Consider the following 16,412-nt stretch of genomic DNA (forward strand, 5'->3'; position numbering starts at 1 on the left):
TATGACTATGCAGGTATCAGCATACTGTACATTCCTGTGTGACTCTCTCAGTAGCTTTAGGTGATTCTCATTATCTTTTGAATTGGGACATAGGAATTAGCTATGCTTTATAAAGCTGCTTACCTCTGAAAAAGGAAAAAAAATGAACAAACAATATATGATATTTCATGCCTTAAAAATGTACAGAGTAAAAACCATTAAACAGAATAGCTGAACCATGAAGGTCAGTGTAGTATTTTATATGAGTAAAACATGTAGCTTCTTGATAGTTTTTCTAATCTGATTGTAACACATGTAATTTCTTGCTAAAGCTTAAACAGTCTGAATGGAGATCTTTTATATGTGTAAATCGATAGCCTGAACATATTTTTTTCTATTATCTGGTTCAAAACTGTTACAAAAAGATAACTGTGAATTTGTACTGTATATTATATCAAAAGTGATGCTTCCTAACCAATTGGCAGTAGTGGCCAGAATAATAAGGGTTTTAGCCAATAATGAAAAGATGGATGTTTACTTATTTGTTGATGTGGATAGTGCTAAAAAACAAAAGACAAAACAAAACAAAAACACATTAAAGAGGGAAGACTAATATCTCCAACAGTTTCCCTAGTGCAAATGAAGACGTAATAACTGAGGAAAAAACAAACAAAACCTCTTACTAATATAATTTATTAAAATGTTTTTTTCTAATGATTTTTTATTATATTATGTTAGTCACCATACAGTATATCCCCAGTTTCTGATGTAAGGCTCGATGATTCATTAGTTGTGTATAACACCCAGTGCACCATGCAATACGTGCCCTCCTTACTACCCATCACCGGCCTATCCCATTCCCCCACCCCCCTCCCCTCTGAGGCCCTCAGTTTGTTGCTCACAGTCCATAGTCTCTCATGTTTCATTCCCCCTTCTGATTACCCCCCCTTTCTTTATCCCTTTCTTCCCCTACCGATCATCCTAGTTCTTATGTTCCATAGATGAGAGAAATCATATGCTAGTTGTCTTTCTCTGCTTGACTTATTTCACTTAGCATTATCTCCTCCAGTGCCGTCCATGTTGTAGCAAATGTTGAGAACTCGTTCTTTCTGATAGCTGAGTAATATTCCATTGTATATATGGACCACAACTTCTTAATCCAGTCATCTGTTGAAGGGCATCTCGGCTCCTTCCACGATTTAGCTATTGTGGACATTGCTGCTATGAACATTGGGGTGCATATGGCCCTTCTCTTCACTACGTCTGTATCTTTGGGGTAAACACCCAGGAGTGCAATGGCTGGATCATAGGGTAGCTCAATTTTTAACTTTTTAAGGGACCTCCACGCTGTTTTCCAGAGTGGCTGTACCAACTTGCATTCCCACCAACAATGTAGGAGGGCTCCCCTTTCTCCACATCCTCTCCAACAATTGTTGTTTCTTGCCTTGTCTATTTTTGCCATTCTAACTGGCGTAAGGTGGTATCTTAGTGTGGTTTTGATTTGAATATCCTTGATGGCTAATGATTTTGAACATTTTTTCATGTGTCTGTTAGCCATTTGTATGTCTTCATTGGAAAAGTGTCTGTTCATATCTTCTGCCCATTTTTTGATTTGTTTATTTCTTTCTCGTGTATTGAGTTTGAGAAGTTCTTTGTAGATCTTGGATACCAGTCCTTTATCTGTAGAGTCATTTGCAAATATATTCTCCCATTCCGTGGGCTGCCTCTTAGTTTTTCTGACTGTTTCCTTGGCTGTGCAGAAACTTTTAATCTTGATGAAGTCCCATAAATTCATTTTATCTTTTGTTTCTCTTGCCTTTGGGGATGTATCATGAAAAAGTTTGCTTTGGCCGATGTCGTAGAGGTTGTTGCCTATGTTCTCGTCTAGAATTTTGATGGATTCCTGTCTCACATCGAGGTCTTTCATCCATTTGGAGTTTATCTTTGTGTATGGTGTGAGAGAGTGGTCAAGTTTCATTCTTTTGCATGTAGCTCTCCAATTTTAACAGCACCATTTATTGAAGAGGCTGTCTTTTTCCCACCGGATGTTTTTTCCTACTTTATCAAATATTAGCTGCCCGAAGAGTCGAGGGTCCATTTCTGGGCTCTCTATTCTGTTCCATTGGTCTATGTGTCTGTTTTTGTGCCAGTACCATGCTGTCTTTGTGATCACAGCTTTGTAGTACAACTCGAAATCTGGCATTGTGATGACCCCAGCTTTGTTTTTCCTTTTCAACAGTTCCTTGGAGATTCGGGGCCTTTTCTGTTTCCATACAACTTTAAGGACTATTTGTTCCAGTTCTTTGAAAAATGTCCTCGGTATTTTGATCGGGATAGCATTGAAAGTGTAGATTGCTCTGGGTAGCATGGACATTTTAACTATGTTAATTCTTCCGATCCATGAGCATGGAATATATTTCCATCTTTTTATGTCTTCCTCAATGTCTTTCAAGAGTGATTTATAGTTTCTAGAATATAGGTCCTTTACGTCTCTGGTTAAGTTAATTCCAAGGTAACGTATGGTTTTTGGTGCTATTGTAAATGGGATGGATTCCCTAATTTCTCTCTCTTCGGTCTCATTATTCATGTGTAGAAATGCAACTGATTTCTGAGCATAGATTTTGTATCCCGCCACATTACTGAATTGCTCTATAACTTCTAATAGTTTGGGAGTGGCTTCTTTTGGGTTTTTCATATAGAGTATCATGTCATCTGCGAAGAGGGACATTTTGACTTCTTTTTTGCCGATTTGAATACCTTTGATCCCTTTTTGTCCTCTGATTGCTGTTGCAAGGACTTCTAGTACTATGTTGAATAATAGTGGCGAGAGTGGGCATCCTTGTCGAGTTCCTGATCTTAAGGGAAAGGCTTCCAGCTTTTCCCCATTGAGAATAATATTTGCAGTAGGCTTTTCATAAATGGCTTTTATGAGATTGAGAAATGTACCCTCTATTCCTACACTCTGAAGGGTTTTAATCAGGAAAGGATGCTGTATTTTGTCAAATGCTTTTTCGGCATCAATTGAGAGGATCATATGGTTCCTGAGTCTTTTCTTGTTGATATGATGTATCACGCTGATTGATTTGCGAATATTGAACCACGCTTGCATCCCAGGTATGAATCCCACTTGATCGTGGTGGATAATCCTTTTAATGAACTGTTGGATTCTATTAGCAAGTATCTTGTTGAGGATTTTGGCGTCCATATTCATTAGGGAAATCGGTCTGTAATTCTCCTTTTTGAGGGGGTCTTTGCCTGGTTTGGGGATCAAGGTAATATTGGCCTCATAGAATGAGTTTGGTAGCTTTCCTTTTGTTTCTATTTTTTGAAATAGCTTTAGGAGAATAGGTATTATTTCTTCTTTGAATGTTTGGTAGAATTCCCCAGGAAAACCGTCTGGGCCTGGAGTTTTGTTATTTGGAAGGTTGTTTATCACTGACTCAATTTCTTCATAATTAATTGGCCTGTTTAAGAAATCAATTTCTTCCTGTTTCAATCTTGGTAGTTTATAGGTTTCCAGGTAGGATTCCATCTCTTCCAGATTGCTTAGTTTATTGGCATATAGCTGTTGATAAAAATTTCTAATAATCCTTCCAATTTCAATGGTGTTCGTCGTGACCTCTCCTTTTTCATTCGTAATTTTAATAATCTGGGTCCTTTCTCTTTTCTTTTGGATAAGTGTTGCCAGTGGTCTCTCAATTTTATTGATTCTCTCAAAGACCAGCTCCTAGTCCTGTTGATCTGCTCTACTGTACTTCTGGTTTCTGCTTGATTGATTTCAGCTCTAATTTTGGTCAACTGCTTCCTCGTGCGTGGATTAGGCCTGTCCCTCTGTTGCTGTTCCAGCTTCTTGAGGTGAGAATATAAAAACTGCATTTTAGATTTTTCTATTCTTTTGAGTGAGGCTTGGATGGCTATGTATTTCCCCCTTAGGACTGCCTGTGCAGTATCCCATAGGTTTTGGACTGTTGTATTTTCATTCTCATTGGTCTCCATAAATTGTTTAATTTGATTTTTGATTTCCTGGTTTATCGAGTCATTCCTGAGCAGGATGGTTCTTAGTCTCCAAGTGTTTGAGTTTCTTCCAAATTTTTCCTTGTGGTTGAGTTCCAATTTCAGAGCATTGTGGTCTGAGAATATGCAGGGGATAATTTCAATCTTTTGGTATCGGTTGAGACCTGTTTTGTGTCCCAGAACATGGTCTATTCTTGAGAATGTTCCATGGGCATTAGAATAGAATGAGTATTCTTTGGTTCTGGGGTGTAGTGTTCTATATATATCTATGAGGTCCAACTCGTCGAGTATGGCATTCAAAGCCTTTGATTCTTTGCTTAGTTTTTGCCAGGGTGTTCTGTCTATTTCTGAGAGTGGAGTGTTGAGGTCCCCTACTATTAATGTATTTTTATTTATATGTCTCTTTATTCTGGTTAAGAGTTGGCTTGTGTATCTTGCTGCTCCCCTGTTGGGGGCATATATATTTATAATTGTCATATCCACTTGTTGAATACTTCCTTTAAGAATAATATAGTGCCCTTCTGCATCTCTAACTATAGTCTGTAGTTTAAAATCCAATTTATCTGATATGAGAATTGCTACCCCAGCTTTCTTTTGAGGTCCATTTGCGTGAAAGATGGTACTCCATCCCCTTACTCTCAGTCTGAATGCATCTTTGGGTTCGAAATGAGTCTCTTGTAGACAGCAAATGGATGGGTCATTTCTTTTTATCCAACCTGCAACCCTGTGGCGCTTTATGGAGAATTTAAGCCATTCACATTAAGACTGAGTACTGAGAGATATGATTTTAATGATGCCATGTTGCCAGTAAAGTCTTTGTTTGTATTGGCTGTGACTTTCTGTTCTGTATCACTCTTGGGGCCTTTTTACTTTTATAGAACCCCCCGTAATATCTCCTGTAGGGCTGGTTTCGTGGTTACGAAATTGGTTAGTGACTGGCGATTCTGAAATGTCTTTATTTCTCCATCAATTCTGAATCACAGCCTTGCTGGATAAAGGATCCTTGGCTGCATGTTTTTCTCTGAAAGAGATTTAAATATGCTCCCCCAACCCTTTCTCTCCTTCCAGGTCTGTGTAGACAGGTCTGACGTAATTCTGATGCCTTTGCCTTGGTACATGAGAAATTTCTTTGCCCTGGCCGCTTTCAATACTGTATCCTTGGATCTAATATTTGCGAAATGCACTATGACGTGACGTGGCGTAGGTTTGTCGTGGTTGAGCTTGGGAGGGGTCCTCTCTGCCTCTTGGACATGAATGTTTGTTTCCCTCGCTAGATTAGGGAAGTTTTCAGCTACAATTTGTTCAAATATCTCTTCTAGACCTCTATTTTTCTCCACCCCCTCGGGGATGCTGATGATTCTAACATTGGATCGTTTCATTGAGTCAGTAATCTCCCGTAACCTACATTCGTGGGCTTGGATTTTTTTAAGAGCAGCTTCTATTTTCGTTTTTTCCTCTATTAACCCATCCTCCAATTCACTAACCCATTCCTCTGCTTCTGTGACCCTGGCCGTCAGAGCTTCTAGTTTTTCCTGCATTTGGCTCATAGAATTTTTAATTTCTGTCAGATTCACTCTCATTTCTGTCCTTAGGGATTCTATATTCTCAGTAACCTTTTCGTTAATACTTTTTTCAATTCTACTCATCATTTTGACCATCGTTACTCTGAATTCCATTTCTGATAATTTGGTTACATCCATATCATTATTTCTGTGGCAGAGGCCACAGACTCACTGTCTTTTCTTTGCTGGGGGTTGGGGGGCTTCTCCTTCTTGTCATTCTGTTGAGGAGAGGTTGCGGGGTTGTCCAGAGCCCAAATTATTGACTGGGTCCCAGGCCGTGCCCCTTGTTTTATAGGGATCATAGGGATGTGGGCTTCTTCTTTAAAGATTTTATTTATTTATCTGAGAGAGAGAGACAGACAGTCAGCAAGAACGGGAACAGAAGCAGGGGAGTGGGAGAGGAAGAAGCAGGCTCCCAGCGGCCGAGCCCAATGAGGGACTCCTTTTCAGCCTGCCTTCTGTGTTCTGGGGGAGGGGCCTGCTGCGCCGATACTCAGGCAACGCTGTTTGGGTACAGTCTCCTTTGCCCTGCGAGGGGGGATGGGGATGGGCATGCTGTGAGCCGGTATTTACAGGCTTTTGTTCTCTGGCGGCTTTCCCTGGCGGTCGGCTATGCCTCTTCTGAGAGTCAGAGCAGCAGAGGCTGAATTGTCACATAACAGAGGGATTGCGGCCCGTTCTCCACTGACGTTCTGGCCACTTTAACTCTGTTACTGTTGGTGATGCTCAACCCTGTGTCGTCCAGGGATGTGCGCCCCACACCCGGCGTCCCTGCCCTTACTTCCAGAGCTGGCGCGTCTCTGTCCTTTGTGTTTCTAACGCCGGCAGCCGCCAGCCGCCCCTGCGTCCTCCCGGATCTCCCGGTCTCAGTCTATGCCCGGTGAGCACACCCGGATTCCCGAGTTCCGTGAGAAGCCTGGTGGCGCGTACACCCGGTTCAGGGTCTCAGTCTGCTGTTTCGCGGGTGCCGACTGCGAGTCCGCCCGGTCCCCCGTGCAGGTGGCCCGCCAGCCGCCAGCCACCCCTCACACACTCGCTCCGGGAGCTCCCGGTCTCAGTCTGGATCCCTTGAGCACACTGGGATTCCGGAGTTCTGCGAGATGCCTCGTGGCGCGCGCGTTCACGGCTCACCGGTCTCAGTCCGCTCTCTCGCAGGTGCCATCCATGAGTCCGCCCGCTCCCCCATGCAGGTGGCTGCCGCTTCCCGGGGCCCGAACGCGGCGACTCCCTCCCCCTTCCATTTATCTTCTAATATCTGTGTGTGGTTTCCCGGCTCCCCGCTTCGTACCTCAATACTCAGCGTTGGAGATGTTCATTTGTAGAGATCCAGATGTATCTTCCTGCGTCTTAGGCTGATTCCGTGGATGTTCAGGCTGGTCTGGTACCTATCCAACTCGACTCAGGGGACCGGCTGAAAAAGGGGTCCCCTACTCCTCCGCCATCTTAACTCCTATTAAAATGTTTTTGTTTGAAGATTCCAAAAGTGTGGCAAAGTGTTTGTAGTTGGTCACTCTCTCTACCTTTGTAAATGTTTCTAAACATTCATCAGTAAAATGATTTTTAAAATGTAGTGGACACTTGTTTCCTATCTCATTATAGGTCTTCCACAATGAAGCCATTTCTAAGGCTCACTGCTGACGTCTCCAGTTCTTTCTCCTCAGTTCCTCTGGAATATTTACAATTGCTGCATAGTTGTTGCTTGTTGGCTTCTGCTATAAAGGAAAATAATCCTGGGGTGCCTGGGTGACTCAGTCGGTTAAGCATCTGTCTTTGGCTCATGTCATGATCCCAGGGTCCTGGGATTGAGCCCCAAAATGAGCCCCACATTGAGATCCCTGCTCAGTGGGGAGTCTGTTTCTTCTTCTGCCTCTCTTCCCCTGCCCTCCACCCCAGCTTGTGCTCTTTCCCTCACTCTCACTCTCTCTCTCTCAAATAAATAAAATCTTTAAAAAAAAAAAGAAAGAAAAATAAAAGAAAATAATCATGATTCTCCATTTATCTCTGTGTTTGCTTTTACCCAGATTCCTTGATGAACCCCTCTTCCATGACTGTATACATCTATGTAAATATTAGTAAAGTTGTTACCCTTTGCCCTGTTATCAGAATCCTTGAAAAATTTCATCTACCTCATATTTTCAAGTACCATTTTTATGTAGGTGGTTCCCAGTTCTGTACTTCCATACCTGTCCAACGTCCTGAGGACCAGGACCAAATTTCCAAAGAGATGAGGACTGTAACACATATATGTCCATCACCACCAGAAACTGTGATCAAAACCAAACTTCTCTTATTCTCTAATAATTCCTTTTATTTTCCTTCTACCTATTCCGTATATTGTACACCTCATTTGTCCATGACTCATTCATCTCCCCTCTTCCATATTCACCACTTATCACTAAGTGCTGCTAATTTCCCTTCTTGACTCTCTAATGTCTCACATCAATAAGCGCATTGCCACAGCTATTTCAGAACTTGTTACTTCTCACCTAAGCTGCCGTCTTAATCTAACTGCCCTTTCCTCCTCTCTCACTTCTCTTCACTATCCAAGTGTTGTCAGAGCTATGAGAATATCTTATGATTTCCAAGGACTGGGTAGGATAAAGCTCAAACTCTAGTCTGGTCTACAAAATTCTGCAAAATCAGATTGATGTCCACTTTCTCATCATTTCTTCTCCTGCCCACTCTTTAAGCTCCTCCAATCATTAAGGCACTCAAGACTTTTTCTTAAAGTTATTATTTTAATCACCTTAGAAGTGATGAACTGAGAATTAGGGAATTTACATTGGTATCCCAAAGTTACATAATTTGAGCACTGAAATCAACCATCAGTGCAAGGTCTTCTGATGCCGAGTCCAAATCATAACTTATACTGAAGAAATCAGAATAATACAAATATTATTTTCCTCAAGATGAAAAGTGGAAATTAAGAAAAAAATAAGTAGAAATTATTTTCTGAAATTAAAAAAATAGTTAAATATAATCAAAGGTAACTTAAAAGAGTTTTTAATATTTTATATGTTTATCAGCAACATAATATTGGGAGAACATATGCATAATTTACAATAACACATTTTTTGCACTAATAATAAGAGGAACCATTGTTCAACAGCTGAGGAGTTTTTATTTATTTATTTTTATATCTTTTAGAGAAAGAGAGCAAACTGGGGGAGAGGGGAGGGAGAGAAAGAACCTTAAGCAAGCTCCACTCCCAGCGTGAAGCCTCACACGGGGCTTGATCTCAAGACTCTGAGATCATGACTTGAGCCAAAATCAACAGTCAAACCTTTAATCAACTGAGCCACCCAAATGCTCCCAGCTGAGAAATTGTTAAAGTGTACATTTAACCCTTACAGTAAGGATTATTTTCTCCACTTTCACTAAGAGAATACATGCTAAGTGTCACACAAGAATTGTAAGAAGGAAACCAGGAATGAAATTCAGATATGTTGACTTAAAGTCCACTGTTCTCTTTAATAATTTCATGAGAATTACGAAAACCCCTGTCTCATCCATCTCTGGAGGATTTCTTCTTTGTAAGGAATATTTTAATTTAGAAATATTTAAGACATATATTTTGAATACATTTTTAAATAATATTATTTTAAAACAACTTGGCCAAATTAATGTAATCTGATGTAGCATTCAAAAAATTTGACCAATTCCCATGTTTTAAATATTTCTAGATTAAAGGAATTGAATACAGAAAGAATTATTTTGAACAACCACAGTCTGCTTACTCCAAATGCTGAGAAATGTAAATAAGAACATCAAGAACCAAAACATGATTTTCACTAAACATTGGTTGGTATGAATAGTGCCCCACAGAGCTGTTTCAGGGTAATTCATTTCATCTATAATGAGAAACAATGGGGTAAATTTTCAAGCACTGAAGACACATAAATGGCACTGCCAATTATCCAGTGCCATCACAATATGCTTCTTCCTTCTGACAAAATAGTGAGTGAAATTACAATAAGCGCAGTCTAGAGATATACAGCAACTACCAAAGAAGTAGTTGCCTAATCTTCGTGATTATGTCCTCAGTGCACTCCTTTCAACAATTTCATTTGGATTTAGGCATTTTTTTTCCCCTCTGTGCCTATGAATACTGTAAAAGAAAAATGGTGTGTTTCAGCCTCAAGGTATCTGTGTTTCATTGGTGGAAGTCTTTTCTTCAAAAACTTTTAGAAACCTTTGAACTACACTGTTCATGGTGCATCCTAGGCAGGCATCAAACTGAATCTCACTCGGCCTTTTCTGAAATCATGGATCTACATTGGTATATAGTTTGAGTATGGTTCGGAGGTCAATTGGTGGATTATAAAGAGACATTCCTGCGTCCAAAGATCTGAATCAAATTTAATTCCACACTTAACCACAACCACATTCATTTGGGATGCTTTTTTCTAAGGGAAAACCCCACATATTGTGACTCAATAACATAGTTTTGACTTCTGACAACAGTCACATGTATTAGTTGTCTAGTGCAAATAGATATGGCTTTAAAAAAAATTGTTATGCCGTCCTAACTATCACAAGGACTAGTTGTGTAAGTTAAACCAGATTATGTCATATGTCTGAACCCGATGACAGTCTATCTGTGAAATGTGTGAGTTTGTGACTAACATAAATAAAATAAGATTCTCTTCTCATGGTTTCAAAGACATGGAGGTACATTCATTTTCATGCCTTTCTTCATTATACTCTATGATGTTAGATGTGTGTGAAAGACTTTCCAATGACTTATGATGACTATATTGCCTTATTGTGGTAAGTAGCTCTCTATCTAAATTTAATAGTGTGCCAAAAAACATTCACTGAACATTCACGAAATGCCACTAAGTGCTAAACAGTATGTTACGTGCTAAGAGTAGAAGAAAAATATAATACAGATTATGCCCTAAAAATGCTATAGAGAAAATAAAACATGAAAATATTTGCTATTGCTTGTGTGCTTACGATGCACTAGGCATGAACTGGTTCCACAGTTAGATGAATAGAGCAATTTGTATTCAAACCTAGATTTTACTGATTCTAAATTCTGGGTCTGGTCACTCATACTATATTACCACAAAGAGGAAAAGGATTTAGCAAATATTAATTTAGGATCTTTGAATTCCAAGCCCTGTTTAGTACCTTCCTTAATGCTTATAACCTACTGGTTTATCCCACCAAATTTCCTGAGCCAATCCTGATCAACACAGCTTATTTTAGGTCCCTGTTCCTTCCACTGGGTGACTAAGGAGCCACAAACTGTACATTGTGTCACAGGAAATCCTCATTAATGGCCTCTTAACTCACGGCCTGATAGGCCCTGATCACTTGCTTTGCGTATGCTAATCCCCTCCCCCAAGATAATGGAATTGACTCTGTAACCAGAGTTATCATCTGGAGTCTAGACAGTTTCTTATAATAAGGACCTATATGAAAAATAATCCTGTCAATAATCAGGCAGAAGATATTATATTACCCTTGAATTCGATGCCTAACCTTAGAATGCCAAAAGTTGTCCCAGATTTTGGTCTAATGACTATTTTTCTTAGGGCTGACCATAATGTTGGGCTTTTTCTTGGTCTCAGCCCCATCTGATCCTGAATTTCCACTGTTATCCTTCATCCAGCTGAGGGCCTGAAGAATGTCAGTATTATTTTCCTATTTAAGCATCTTGTCACTATTCATTTTATAGTAATTACATGAACCTGATAAGCAGACCATCAATCCAACATGTTTTGCTTCCATAAAATAAATGTATCTTGCTTATGTTAAATGAGTATAAGAAACTTTTGTAATTTTTATAATTTGTCTTTAGAGAATAAAATACAAATGACAAGCCTTTATTGAATAGGTTCTCTGGTTTTCTTGTACTTAGAATCAAAACAATGACTGTGATAACCATGCACTACAGATGCCAAGCTCTTTTGGCACAAGTGTCTTTTTCTTTCTCTCTGTCATCTATATGTTTTATATTTTTATGGGCAATACCATCCATTACTCCAGAATTAACTTGAAAATGTCTGTGTCACGAGGAAGCTAAAAACACCCCATGCTTTGCAGGGTGCCATGTTTTGATGACTTAATTAGCCTTGATCTCTAGGAACAAGTACATTTTAATTGATATGCAGATTTAATTGTACAGATGCTACATTTGTAAAACCAATATTTTAAGTAAGTGTACGGTGGGTGTTCTGTATGCTCCTATTTGAGGAGAGAAACTGGCTTCTTTTAAATGTAAACACATTCAATTGATTTAAAGTGCAGCTATTCTTTGAAAAGTTTCCTACTCATATTATTATAATTTTGATGGAAATTATTAAAATTGATACAATTCCTCAGAGATTTTCTTTTAAAAAAGATATTTATTTTAAATATTATCAATTAGGTAATGGCTATATTCACCAAAATTCCATAATTAGGGGTAACAATACCAATCATAATAATAGGATTTTGGTAATAGTACCTCACATTGCAGAATATTAAAATTTGCAGAGTTCTGTAAAACATGGACCTTGTAACATAAGTTACTTAGATAAGAAGCTTATTTTTTATTTACTGATTTTATACCTATAGAATAATCCCAACCTCTCAGAACAGTTTCTTACCATTAAAATGAGAATAAACATATCTATTTTATTGGGTGGCTTAAAGCTTTATCTGAGTTAATATTTGTATTTGTTGACAACAAATGTTTAATATATATTAATTTGAATTAGAAGAGATTATAGCCACAAAGAAACTCTATGAGATCCCCAACCACCCAAGAAGCTCACTTGAAAAAGGAATGATTTTAGACATGGATATAATCATCTTAAGAAAGTAGTGTTAGTCAATTATTTCTTTAGTATTTTGAGAAAAAAATGGTGATACACTTTGCTGGAATAACAGATAAAACAGGAGAATAAGGAAGAAAAGCACTTGGAAAGAATGAGAATGAGTTATGTCAATTTTCTAAAAAACAGATGTTTTCACTGTACTGAATAATCATCTTAAAAGATTTGACGATGTCAGTGTAGAAATGCAATTGATTTTTTAACATTAATTTTATATCTTGCAATGGTGATGAATTCATTTATTTATTTTTGTGAAGGCTCTAGGGTTTTCTGCATATAAGATTATATCATCTGCAAACAGAAGTAATTGTGCTTCTTGCTTTCTAATTTAGATATCTTCTATTTCCTTTTCTTGCCTAATTGCTTTGGCTAGGACTCACAGTACTATGTTGAATATAAGCAAAAATGGGTGTTTTTGCTTTGTGCCAAATCTTAGAGAAACATTTTTCATTTTAGCATTTAGTATGATGTTAGCTGTGGGCCTTGCATATAGGGTCTATATTGTACTAAGGTAAGCTCCTTCTATAACTAATAACATAAAAAGGTGTTTAATTTTGCCACATGTTTTTTCTGAAGCTATTGAGATGAGAATGTGATTTTTTTTATCCTGTTCTCTTAATGTGGTGTATCATATTGATTGATTTGTGTATGTTGAACCACTCTTACATCCAATGAACAAATACCACTTGGTCATGGTGTATACTCTTTTCAATGTACTGTCAAATTCAGTCTGTTGATACTTTGTTAGGGGTTTTGTATCTATGCTCATCAGGAGTAGTTTCTGGTTTTTTTTTGTTTTTTTTTTTTTTTTTTTTGTCCCTTTGCTGGCTTGTGTATCAGGGTAACTCTGTCTCACAGAAAAACTTTCAAAGTGTTCCCTCTCCTATTTTTTGGAAGATTTAAAAAAGGGTTGCATTATCTGAAAAGGAAATAAAATAAATGAATGAATTTACAATTATGCCCAATAGAATAAACTACTCAGGAATAAAATTTACCAAGGAGGTAAAAAATTTATGCACTGAAAAATATAAAACACTGATGAAAGAAATTAAAGCAGACACAAATAAATGGAAAGACACCCTGTGTTCACAGATTGGAGTAATGCACATTGTTAAAATACCTCTTGAATTTAGAATGACTTTATTCAGTGATTTCATTCTGCTACTGTTCATTGATTTTTTCCTATTATTTCTCTCTTTAAATTTGTAATGACACCCATGGTCTTAAATTTTTATCCACTCAACATTTATTCCCATGTACTACACCTCTTATCCTCAACTCTCAGCTGAAGTTAATCTAATAAATTATCCAAGATTTCCTTCTTACAACACTCATTGGCCTTGTCTCATTTTTTATTTTAATCGTATGCTCTGTGACTTTATTCAATTGACCACTGGTTGATTTAATAATTCATGAATAGATATCATATTAATTTAAATATCAGAATATTCAAAATTAATATCAAATCCAGTCGAATATAATTCATTAATTGAACAAGTTATGCAAGAGAGAATAGATGAGCAAATGAATCCCCAATAGAAACTCACAGTGTATTTTTGAAACTCTTTGCTATGTATTTCTCTGGACTCCTTTGTTATTTCTAGTTTTCTCAATACCTCATGATCACCTTTTTCACCTTAGCTGTGAACTTCACATTATCACTGTATAATTTTTTTGTCCCTTATATTACTTAATTCACCAACTTAAGTTTTTCAATATCACCTCTGTGGTGAAGACTCCCAAAGCTGCTGCCGAGTCCTGGACTTTGTTGTTTTCCAGTTTCAAATCTCTAATTGTCTCCTAGGCAATCCCATTGGATATTCTCTTTTTCCCTCAAATATCTCTTAGCTAAACTGGATTGATTGATTTATTACACTGCCTTTAACTTTTTCGTATAGAACTGTGCACAACACCAAGGCTGACACTTGACAAAATAAAATTAGCAACACTTTTTTGTTATATACCCGGACTTCAAAGCTCAGTGCTCACCTCCTGCCAGCATCTGGGATCACTTTGTTCCTTACTATTAGCCAGGGGCAAACCCACAGAGTGTCATCACATGCTCCTGCCCCCATGCTTTTGACAGCACTTTATCTCCACTCCTCTCTTGCTTTTCCTGATAGGAAATACAAAGCTCTATAATTTCTCCCCATCACACGTAGCAGCAGTTGTCAGGACCGGCCACACAATAGAATTACCTTGGGAGATTTTAACAAATAATGGTACTTAGACTAGATCCCCAGATATTATTAATTTTTTTTAATAGTAAGAAGTAAGATTTGAGCATTTGAATTGTGATAAACTCCCTGGATAATTCTAACGTGTATCCAGACTTTCTAACCACTGAATTACAAGATAACATCTGGATTATTTTGTTTAATGACAAACATTGTCTAAATGCTGCTTTTTTTAGGCTCCAAACTCAGCTCCCCTTAGTACCTGGCACTTCAGCGGTATGGCATAGCACCTGTCATTCCTTGAATATATCATACAGCATATTTCGCAGTATTGAGGTGTTTCTCATCTTCTCACATTTTTCTTTTTCCAAATTATTCTTCAAATCTCAGCTCACACACTGCCTCTCCCAAGAAGCCTCCCTGGAACTGACATCGCTTCACCTCTGCCTCTACCCACACCTCTGTTCACTTATAATAAGAGAATAGAGAGTGACATCTTATTTCCTAAATTTTAGGGAGTTAGATTCATACAGTACTACAATCTCAGATTCCCTGTGGTCACTGATGAAGGAGTTGGGCTGCTTACCTGAAGACAGAGTGCAAAGTTTGTTAAGTCTTACCACACCAAGAGTCCAGAGTAATCATTGCTATTTTAGTATATTGATCCAAACTTTTGGCAAATATGTCCCATTATCTTCCCATTTATGGAGGTGGGAAGTGACAAAGAGGCAATGGGGAGAAAAGCTAAACCAATTCTGTATTAAAATAGAGCAGGAGCATTAGAATAGAGCAGAACATCCCTTTATGGAAAGGCGAAAATTATGTAACAAAAAATATCCTAATGGAATCAAGTTTTCCGTATCAGCTGCATCACTTGAGATTGAATTATTTAAGTTTTTATTATTAGATTTTGCAAAATTCCTTCCTCTGTTTCTTTTAGACTCTAAAACTTTCCAAAACACTCTATTTTATTCTTCATTATTCATTCACCCTTCCTCAAATTGTATGACAACTATCCATGAGTGCCTACTCTATATTAGATGGTAATGAATTTAAATTCATTAACTCTAGAAGATAGATAAACAAACCCACACTCAGAAAAGTGAGGGATATTTAATAATCACACTGTTAAAAATAAAATAACCTGATTAATATAATATAATATAATATAATATAATATAATATAATATAATAAGTGTATCTTTACTATTTCTTCTAAGTGATAAAAATATTCTCAAGCCACTTAGAGTAAGAATGCCACTGTCAGTGTTTAGTAAAGCCTTAGGCATATGAAAGAGATTGGGTAATATTAAAAAACACAAGAACAAAACAAAACAATAACTACAAAAGGCAAAAAAATTCACAAATAAACTTACTCAAAAGTAGGCCTAGAGTAAAGGGATTGGCTATGCACTAAGAAGAAACTAATAAAAAGTAGAAAGTTGTCAATACCATATTCTTTGAGCACTAGAAAGTTTGTGTGTGTGTGTGTGTATATATGTACTCACACATATACATACATACATATGTTGATTTATAAATGTATGAAACATAAATATATATGTATACAAACATATACACACATATATGAAACAGTATATACACACACACACTCATACAGATATAAATTAGAACAATGCCTAGAAAATATTAAGAGCTATACAAATATTAGTCATTGTATACAATCTCCCTAAGACCTGAGGAATTGATGAACTGGCATGTTAAAGAAGGATCCTAATGACTTTTCAGTAGAGAAGGACTACAAGGACACAGAATGGAAGAGAGAAATCCAATGAAAATAAAATTACAAGAGAAGAGTTTGAATATGACAGTAATTTGACTATGTAGGTAGA

The sequence above is a fragment of the Ursus arctos genome, unplaced genomic scaffold (assembly GCF_023065955.2).
Source record: "Ursus arctos isolate Adak ecotype North America unplaced genomic scaffold, UrsArc2.0 scaffold_18, whole genome shotgun sequence".
Lineage (NCBI taxonomy): Eukaryota > Metazoa > Chordata > Mammalia > Carnivora > Ursidae > Ursus > Ursus arctos.